General features: G+C 34.3%; 1 protein-coding gene across 1 annotated transcript in view; it reads right to left on the minus strand.

Annotated features, from left to right (window-relative positions):
• LOC137626578 (sialate:O-sulfotransferase 1-like) overlaps nt 1-11,535 on the minus strand; it is an 85,444-nt gene that overhangs the window by 22,116 nt on the left and 51,793 nt on the right. The gene's annotated exons all lie outside the window — the stretch shown is intronic.

Below are 11,535 nucleotides of genomic sequence, written 5' to 3' on the forward strand. Positions count from 1 at the left end.
GACAAAGAATGTTTATCACGTTCCTTCATAAAATACGAAGGAACGTGATAAACATTCTTTGTCAGCTTCTATATGGTGGTGATTTCTCCGCTACGGTGTTAATGTACTTATTTTTCTTAAAGTGATTATAGGACAACCTTTTTCCGTTTACCCCGAGAGTCCAAATGTGTTCAGGGAGAAATACACTTATATTAAGGAAATAAATAAAGAGAATAAAAGTACCAAAATTTGGCATTTTCCAAACTAGATGCAAGCTACCAATTGTACTTGATACCTCGTAATGTACCAGTTTGGTTAACAAGTACCAATAAACCTAACTAAGTAGGTCTAATCCTGTGTTCCCAATACTCTTGCACTAAACTGGTTAGTAGCATGTGTTGGCATTTTTGGCAGGACGGGAGTGCTGCTCCTGTCCTGTAGGACAAAACGTAGGGTAAGTCCTCTGCGTGAGTGGCTGGCTTTAGTCTAAGGTTTTGTCCAGATTTACTATTTACCGTCAAGTCATTACACAATTTTCAGATTGTACTATTTACCTGTCTTAATATAAGGTTTTGATCAGTTTTAGTATATCAAGTGATTCATTTTGGTAATAATTTCTTTTATTAATGTTATATATATATATTTTTGTATAATATATTTATTTTTGTAAAAAGTGTATTATTCCGATCTTAAGTGTTTCTTACAGAACTCTCTCGTAAGAGGCCTTTGGATATTCAGTGTTTTAAAAATTATATAACTCCCAGACGTCAATAATTATTGCCATTTGGGAGTTATATAATTTTTCAGAGTGCGGGTATTATTCAAGTGTAGCAGATCTATGTAAAAACCAAGTTGTGTTTAGATCCCGGGAGCCTATGTAACTTTCCAGCTGTAACATATAGACCCTGGACCTATATATATATATATATATATATATATACTGTATATATATATATATATATATATATATATATATATATATATATATATATATATATATATATATATATATATATATACAGTATATATATATATATATATATATATATATATATTTATATATATATATACAGTATATATATATATATATATATATATATATATATATATATATATATATATATATATACATACACACACACACACATATATATATATATATATATATATATATATATATATATTGTGAATGATATTAGTCAGAGTAAAAAGGCGGATAGACTCAATCATTCTGAGGAGTAGGAATGATATAGAAGCCTGTTTTCAACAACTAACTCATTAACAAACTAATGGAAATATTGACAGATTATGAGAAAGATTTCGATTCTCTCAAATCTACAGCATTAATGAAATCACTAATTCACTTTAAAGATAAGGAATTGATGAATATCATGTTAGACCATTTAAAGATATTCATGCGAGACTACAGCAATCCTAAAACTATATGATCATAGTAAGAAAATTGATTGAGAAACGGGTTTTTCGGAGAGACCCTATCTTGCCTTGACTATTCACTGCATGCTCAGAAAATGTTTTCAGAAATTTACATCGAGAAAATTTAGGAATCACCATTCATCAGGAAAACCTTAACAACTTAAGACTTGCAAATGATAAAGTTTTACTTAATTACAGAATAGTGTGTCATATTTAATTACTAAAGATGACAAACTATTCTAATATTGAAATTAGAAACATAAAGATAAAATGAACATGATTAAAGATGAAAATATATATATGATGCAAAATACGTATCTAACCAAGGCAAGTGACCCCTGCCGGTCCATGCTGATTCTAGTAAGATCAACCACCAGGCACCAGGAGTAAAAGCTGAACAGATAGTTAGTCCATTGTCTTAAACCAAATCTGTCACCCTGCTGCCAGTGACTTCATCGAGTATAACCGTTAGCACACATGGATTGCTAAGATATAACGCCTAGCACGGTAGAGCATGCTAAGTATTTCAGTATTGATATTGAGGTCAAAAGAAAAGCCCAGATTCACTGTAGATAATATTTTGACAGTAAAGCAGATGAGGCTGACTGTAATAGGAATTCAGGAACTGCCTATTGTGTAAAAATTTCTCATAGAATTTTTAATGAAATTTTGACTTGGGCAAATAAGAAGCATATACTCATGGAAAATAGACAAGGCTCTATTATAGCAACAAAAGATGAAGAACGACAACGTTAGATGGAACACTTTACTAAGGATATAAATAGGAGATTTGAAGGGAATAATTCGATTGGTATACATGAAGTTGATGAAGACCCTGATATGCCCATGACTGAATCAATTTTGCTGGAAGTCAAAGCTATCCTCAAACACCAAAGAGATGGAAAGCCCGGGGATACGAAAGAATAACTAACGAGATGATACTGGCAGAAAATGAAGTGACTCCCAGTCTACTTAACAGATTATTTTGTAGAATGTGGCATGAAGAGGCAAAACCTGATGAATAGGAGTTAGGAATGTTTGTGAAAATAGCAAAAACAGGAGACCTGACTGTTTTCAGTTCTTACAGATGAATAACATTTACGTCAATTATCAAGAAAATGTATATGCTTATTCTAAAGAGACTATAGTGGAAGAGTTATGAAAACATAAGAGATGAACAGGCAGGATTTAGAACAGGTTGAAGTTCCAATGACAAAATTTTCATTTTAAGACTAGCTGTACAGCAATGCATAGAATATAGAAATTACCTTTTGATGGCTTTTTTTTTTTGGACTATGAAAAAGCTTTTGTTAGTGTGCACCTGCCAATTTTCTGGAGACTCCTTTGTTATTGTGAAATTCCTCTTATATATATATATATATATATATATATATATATATATATATATATATATATATATATATATATATATATATAAATATATATATATATATATATGATAAATTTTGCACATTTTTACGTGTTTTTCATATATTCAAATAAGCCATATATATTTTTGATATATTAATGTCTGGATTCTCTTAACGACCTCGGGATCAGAGCCCCAGGCGAAATCACACAAAGACAAGAGCTTGGCTCCGGCCGGGAATCGAACCCTGGTCGGCAAGCTTATATAGACAGTGACTAACCCAAATGGGTTAGTCACTGTCTATATAAGCTTGCCGACCAGGGTTCGATTCCCGGCCGGAGCCAAGCTCTTGTCTTTGTGTGATTTCGCCTGGGGCTCTGATCCCGAGGTCGTTAAGAGAATCCAGACATTAATATATCAAAAATATATATGGCTTATTTGAATATATATATATATATATATATATATATATATATATATATATATATATAAATATATATATAAATTTTATTAACTCTGTTCATGGGCATAGCAAGGGCAAAGTTAAATAGTGGAGTACTTCAGGGGAATGTGTTGTCTAATATATTGTTTATCCTCCTCATGGATTTTGTAATAAGTAGAACAGTCAGAGATGGTGGAGAAGGATTGGACTGGATTGGGGATAGGAATTAAACAGACCTAAAGTATGCTGATGATGATGTCCTTGTTAGAAGAACTACGCAGGATTTGCAATACTTGCTTACCAGAATGCATGAATATCACATGAATTGAAACTGAAGATAAATATAAGAAATTCTGATATGATGAGAACAGAGTATGCAATGGATGAGAGAAATATCATTGGAAGGAGAAAGGGTTAATGAGGTAGAATCATTTAGGTATTTAGTAACTATGATCTCCAATACAGTGTCTTTAGCAATATAGTTAAGTGAAAGATTGAAAAAAGCAAATGACTAAGACACTAGGTTAAGTAAAATTTTGAAATAAAATCGCGAGAAATTATAAGTGAGAATTTGACTATATTTCAGTTAAGTATTATCTTGATGAAAATAAAAGTCTCCAAAAGATTATGTAGAGTTTAGAGCCAAGCCCTCAGAAGGATATTTGGAATTTAGTGCAAGGACAGAATAAAAAATTAATCCATAAGGAAGATTATTCGAGTTCCATATGCGTATGAGATCACGATGAGGAGTAAATGGAGTTGGTTTGTGTATGTTAATCGCACTCCCAAAAAGATATTAGTTCACCAAACTATGAAGAGCGAAGTAGGAGATTATGAATTGAGAAGTGATGATGATAAAACTGTGTGAGAACAGCCAATAGATAAGATATGTGATAGGTTTAGTGAATATGATAGAGAAGTGGTAAATATTAATAAAATAGGTATGATAATATAACATAAATAAAAAAAAAGATATTAAAAGATAATGCAATTGTGGAAGATTAACTTGTGTTTGATTTTCTTTTTATTTCTGCCAAATACTTAAAGAGAGAGAGAGAGAGAGAGAGAGAGAGAGAGAGAGAGAGAGAGAGAGAGAGAGAGAGAGAGAGAGAGAGAGAGAGAGAGAGAGAGAGAGAGAGAGAGAGAGAGAGAGAGAGAGAGAGAGATTGCTAATGTAATGATTGTTTGTTGTGAGAAAGACTGTTGGTATAACTGAGGTTGTTTGTTTATTTTTATTTATTTAATTTTTTTTTGACCGCACATAGAGGCAGTAGTGCTTGTAAACGTTAGATTTCATATCTCATGAACAGCTTTGGGTGTTGAGGGATTTGGCAAAGTTATAAATGAAAAAGGAGCCCATCTTATAAGTTTTTGTTCGGCAAACAATCTTGTTATTGGGGGTACTCTTTTCCAGCACAAGTTATTCCAGAAATATACATAGACTTCACCAATTGGCCATTATAAAAATCAAATATATCCTATAGCCATTAATAAAGAGATAAGGAGAAATATGAGAAACTATACAGGTAGAGATATTGGTAGTGTTCACCAGCTCTTCATTGCCACACTTAAATTTAAACTGGAAGCTCGCAACAAAAATGTAGATAGAATACCTAGGTTTGATAGACCCAAGCTTCTAGAAAAAGAGCACGGAAAAACCTTTGCTATTGAATGTAGGAATCGATTTGCAGTCTTTGAGACCTTAAGAGAAGAACAGCAGACAATTAACAAAGAATGGTGTGAAATTAAGCGCGTACATCAGCCAGCTGGTAGGTAAGTTTCGGGACATGTAGTCACAAGGAGGAAGCCAGGGATATTAAATGATACTTGGAATACTATAAAAATGAGACGACAGAAACTGATTGTTGAAAGTTTTCGAAGAAGTAATTATAATTACAAGGTCGAGCATGCTAATTATTCCAGTATTTATAGTGAAGTATAAAGAAAACACAAGAATGACTGCAAAGAATATTTAGACAGTATATCAGATGAGGCTCACAAAGCTACGAATTCAGGGAGTGGCTCTGGTGTAAGAATTGCTCATAGAATTATTAATAAAATATCGTCGGGGGCAAAGAAAAAGAATCAGATACCAATCCTAAAGAGAGACGGGTTTTTATAGCAACAGAAGATGAAGAAAAACTACCTTGAATGGAACACTTTTGTGATGTCACGAATAGGTGTTATGAAGGGAATAATTTGATTGATATACCTGGAGCTGAGGAGGACCTTGATGTGCCCATGAATGAATTTAGTGTCATTGAAGTTGAAGCTATTCTTAAAAACCCATGAGAAGGAAAACCCTTGGATTTGATGGAATATCTAGTGAGATAATATTGGCCGAAAAAAAAGTGACTTCTGTAATATGTGCAATATTCTGATGAATGGCAGCTAAGATTGTTGGTGAAAATGGCAAAATAAGTGAGATTTGACTGATTGCAATAATTACAGAGGCATCACACTTACATCAGTTGTTATGAAAATATATAGTATGCTTATTCTACAGAGGCTAGAGAGAAAGGTTAATGAAAAACTGAGAGATGAACAAGCGGGAATTAGAAAAAATAAAAATTCGACTGATGAAATCTTCATTTTAAGCCATGTTGTATACCAATGTGTAGAATATAAGAATGCACTGATGATGGCATTTGAGGACTACAATACAGCCTTTGATAGTGTGCATCGGCCAGTTTTGTGGAGAATCCCGCGTTATCATGGACTTCGTTTTAGATATGTAAAATAGATTCTGTTCATGAGAAGAGTAAGTGCAAAGATATTGTTAGTGCTATCCAATCAAATGAATTTCCGGTGAACAGTGCAGTACTATGTTTATGTCTATGTCGGACGGTTTATCAAGTATCCCTGCTTTCGCTATTAAGCGTTCAGACGGGATTTCCAAATCACTTATATTATAGTTAAAAATTTAAAAGTCTATGTAATATAAAGAGGGTTAATTGCACTTGTCTCAGTTTTATAGCTGAGTGAAAATAAATGGGGTTTCAATAGCTTTTTGAACTGAAAGATATTTTCAGCACACTTAACTGATGCCGAAAGTTGATTATACAATCTAGGAGCGCAGTGCTTAAAAGTTCTCGTACCAAGAGTGGTCGTTGCACGAGGCTCATCAAGTCTGAAATCATCATGGGAAATGCGTGTATGAACACCAGGCCCTACTACGTATCTTTTCAGGCAACCTTTAAGATACAATGGCTCTCCCGTGTTAATAGCTTGATATGTTAAGACGCAAATTTTGAAAATAATCCTTGCTTTGACTGGTAACCAGTGTAATTTAATTAAGGTTGGAGTAATATGTTCTCGCGGGGATAAACCAACAATTAGCAGCTCTATTCAAAATCATTTGAAGTTTCTTAAGACGATGATTAGGTAAATTGTAATACAACGAGTTACAATAGTCTACTCTACTAACTACCAAACTATTAATTAGCAGCTTAGTGGCATCTTCGTTAAGATATTTTCTAATGGATGCGATATTCCTCAGATGATAATTTGCGGTCCTAACCACATTGTTAATATGCTCATCAAATGTCAAAGAACCATCAACTACTACCACGAGATCTCTGACTTTATCAGTTAACAAAATATTTTCCTTATTGATGGAGATGCTATTAACGTTATCAAACCTTCCTAAGTTATATTTAGTGCTAATTAGAATAGATTCAGTTTTATTTTCATTTAGTTTCAGCTTTTTCTTTTGCATCCATTTCGAAACATCTGCCATAAGTCTATCAATAACAGCTTGATCTTCAATAATGTCATCCACTATTAAATAGAACTGGGTGTCATCAGCAAAAAAATTACATTGAACGCCATGTAATTTAAATATCCAAGACAACTCGATTGTATAAATACTAAAAAGAACCGGGCCAAGTACGCTTCCATGTGGAACACCCGTGGTGAGCTTTCTACTTTCAGAATATCTATCTTTAACCTTCACCTTGAAAGATCTATTCGATAAATAGTTATTAAACCATTTAAGAGCATCCCCATCGATCCCAATAGCAGTCATATCCTCTATTAACACTTTATGAACAATTGTGTCAAAAGCAGCGCTAAGGTCTAGGAGAATGAGCAAGCAACCTAACAAATCATTTATTACGGCACAAAGAGCTGTTTCAGTAGAATGGAATTTCCGATAAGCCGACTGATCTTCAGGAATAGCTCCAATTACTTTCAAGTGCTGACTGAGTTGATCTAAAACGGAAGTCTCGATCATTTTTGACAAAAAAGACAAGTTAGAAATTGGTCTGTAAAATTTCAATTCTTGATGATCAAGGAATCCTTTAAGAGATGATTTAACGATAGCTACTTTTTCAGAGGACGGGACTAAGCTCTTAGTAATACCCAAGTTGACTATTCGAAGCTGCAATTGCAATAACCTATCTATGTTCAGGGCGTCGATGACCTCGTTTATTGGAAAAGGATCGTTACTGCAATAAGAGCGGCCAGAACTAATGAACATAGTTTTGTAAGCATCGAGTGAAATTTGCCTAAACTGCAAGAACTTTGAGAAAGGAAAATCAGGAAAGTAAGGATAGGGACAAGAAACATCAGTTGTGAAGTTACAAAGTAAACAGGCAACCTTTGACTAAAAAAAATTCAGCAAATTCATTTGCCAATTTAAGCTCAGACCTCCCGTCTGGTAAAACATTAAGCTCAGACCTCCCGTCTGGTAAAACATGCCTCTTAATTTTCCCTAAAAGTTCATCGAACACAGAATACAGCCTTTTGATATCGGACCTAACCCCAGTTACTTTTTCATTATATTATGTCTTCTTTACTTTTGTTAATAAACTATTTACCTCATTCCTAGCTTCCACATATAACATTCGATTTCTCTTTGTTTTATGCTTATGCCAACGTGACTCTACCAACCTCCGTCTTTTCCTAGCTTCCCTAATTGCAGCATTGAACCATGGGGAGCTGTCTTTTATGACAATATCCTTCTCTACCACAGGGCACATTTTATCATATTCTTTGGAAAATACAGAAAAATACAAAGCAACAAGACAGACCACACATTCACCTACAGAAACATTTCTCCTACTATTTGAGTCAGTACATCCATAGGGTTCATTATATTTTTCTTCAATAACAGTAACACCCACTTCTATTAGTACCGTTTGTTCCTAAATGTTATTTTAGTCCTAAGTTTACTTGGTAATAAGCTTGTGGTAAAAAGAGATAAAAAAATCTGGCTCCACTATCAAATTCATTAAGTAATTATCACCCGTAAAACAAAACACAGCATTTAAAATATGATCTGACCTAGAGGTAAATACATTCACCTGATTAACAAAATTCAGATTGTTCATTATATCAATAAACTTCTTTACATTTGTATATCTATAATCCTCTAACCACATATTAAAATCTCCACATATATATACATAACATTTTTCATTTTCAAAACAATCCAAGAATACAGATAAGTCTTCTAAAAACGTAGCCTTGCTTAGCTGAGGAGGACGATATACTACTAAAAATAAAAACTGTACATTATAGGCCTTAAACTCCAAGGCTAAATACTCAAAACTCACAAATGCTCCAACAACCCTAATTTTAGCGTTTGTAAATGTTTTGGATAAAACAATGCCAACCCCACCCCCCTGACCAAAATTACGTGGTGTGTGAAAAAGTTTATGAGTGTCCGGCAATAGTTCATTAATTTTCAAATTATCAGTAGCACTTAGCCATGTTTCTGTTATAGCGAACGCATCTATTCCTTGTTCACAGTTTAATTCTCTTAATTCTGTTGTCTTGTTGCGTACTGACTGTCATTCAGTATGGCACATTTTATTCTTCTATTACTGGAATCCATGATCAGTCTGTTGGGCAATTCGCTTCCTCTCAGGAACATTCGATGGACAATTCCAGTCAACAACAGCATGTTCATTATCGGAGAGGTTCATTCGCGCACAATGATGACATTTCAAACTTTCAGACTGACAATGCCTTGTCTCATGATCAGCTCCGTTACAACGTCCACATATCCGAGATCCATTAGAAGCCTTGACTCTACATTTGGACTCAAAATGACCATATCCTTGACAGTAGTTACATATTATAACATGATAACTATCCCATACCTTATGTCGACCAAAGTTGGTTAAAAGTATATCTCCATTTCCGTATATCCTGCTTCTAATGATAGGTGTAAATTTAAAACTATAATTATACGATTTACCATCTTTATCTTCTCTAGTTGAGACTAGTTTCATATCATCTGGACTTACATTAATACCTTGAAATATATTGTTCTTCTTCAAAATCGCAGGCAGGACGTCATCCATCTGTTCTTGATTACTAAACATTGGCAACGGTGATTTTAGGCGACATCTTCTGAAGTACAGTTGAACATAATTTATGGTCATCAGCTGTCTGGTCTAGAGTTCGTTTAGCATTTTCTCTTGTTTTTTTGTCTGGAAAGTCAACGACCAGTGAACCTTTTTTCGTAGACTTTACATTACTAATTTGAATATTCCCAGGGACTTTTGTTAATACACCTTTCTTCTCTTCCATTGTGGTAGCTTCATGCTCATCTTCATCAGCAATCAAAATCAAATTTCTTTCTTTCACCACGTCAGAATAACTTGGTTTCAAATCCTTTACAGGTAGCTCACCAGTAACCCCAAGCCTAAGAAATTGATTTTCCGTCTTCAGTTCAATTATTTGTTTTTCTAATGAAGCAAACATATCACTTGTCATTAATTCTAACGTTTCCATTTTTCCGCCAAGCTCATTCAAGGTAACTGTCTCCGAAAAATTTGGCTCACATCTTCTACAGTAGAATTTAAGACCCTTACATCCAATAGAAATTGACTTCTCTACCTTTCTGTAGTCTTCCATAGATATTCCCTCACATTTCCGATGTACTTTCCTGTTACATGAAGAGCAGTCCAGTTGGTTATCATCGTTTTGACAATCGCAATAACAAGATGCCATTTCACAAGAAAACTCTAAAACTTCACTTTCAAATCATAGCAAAGCTTTGTTAGTTGGTAGGAATTATGACGTAACAATGACGTATTCGTGACGTCATTAAGGAAACTCTGCGCAGGAACCGTTTGATAATGCGCATCAAGTCAACTAGGCCCTAATACACTAAGTTAGAACGCACTTTCACAGCACTATTTATGTCATTAAGTGGATTAGGCACATCCTACACATATTCATACACGAATACAGATAGGTTAAATAGCAGATTAAGGGTAAGGTACTCTAAAACGGGCCAAATTAATGAAGAGGGTCTGGTTTACGTTCCTGTCAAGAGCTTCTTCTCTAAGTGAATGTGTTGTTTCATATGTTTTTTATCCTCCTCATGGATTTTGTATTGCATATAACAGTTTGAGAGGGCGAAGAAGGATTGGAATGGATTGGTAATAGAAAATTAGTTGACCCTTGAGTAGGCTGATGACGCTGTCCTTATTAGCAGAACACCACAAGATTTGCGATGTTTGCTTACTAGAATGCATGAAATATCTCAGGAGGTTGGACTCAAGATAAGTAGAAAAAAGACAGAGATTATGAAAACGAAATATGCAATGGAAAATGAAATATCATTGGAGAGTGAAAATATTAATGAGGTTGAATCATTTAAGGGTTTGGAATTAAGATCTGTAATACAGGGTGTTTAGAATTGGAATTTGATGGAAGATTGAAAAAAGTATATCAGACAATGGCTAGATTTAAATAAAATTTGGAAATCAGTTTCCCAGTAAAGCTGTCACCTGCTTGGCTATTAAAGTCACGTGATTCTTGTCCCAGGTAAAATGTGGATAATCTTCATTGGTCAAAAACTATAACGTTTGGGTGACGTCTGGCTATGTTGAATGCCTTCGATGATGTAACAATGGCATAATCTATATTCTTAACGTATAAACGAGCAAACGAGAGGTCAGTCTGAAGATGAAATTGTGAGAGTTCTGAAGTCAAAGGACGTGGTTTAAAAATCAAAATTAAATTTGACCCACCTGAAGGTGGGTCAAATTTAATTTTGATTTAATTTTTTCCTTTTTTTTCTTTGTGGAGCCGTACTTCCTCCATTTTCTTACCACTCTTGTGGAAGACAACTATAGCCATCCTCTCCTGGTGTAACTGTCGTGATTGATTTATAAGTGTTGATGATGTGGGCTGAATATAGACCTGGAGTTGATTAAACTATGAAATACAGATCAGGAAGTGGACGACGGTTGCGGTATATGGAAATGATTTACAATGCACTTCGCAGGTTGATGCTATTCACTGCCATAGTCCTTTGAAGCGGTTGAAGCAGATTGCCAGGAAGTGTCCC

This window comes from Palaemon carinicauda, chromosome 34 (genome assembly GCF_036898095.1).
Source record: "Palaemon carinicauda isolate YSFRI2023 chromosome 34, ASM3689809v2, whole genome shotgun sequence".
Classification (NCBI taxonomy): domain Eukaryota; kingdom Metazoa; phylum Arthropoda; class Malacostraca; order Decapoda; family Palaemonidae; genus Palaemon; species Palaemon carinicauda.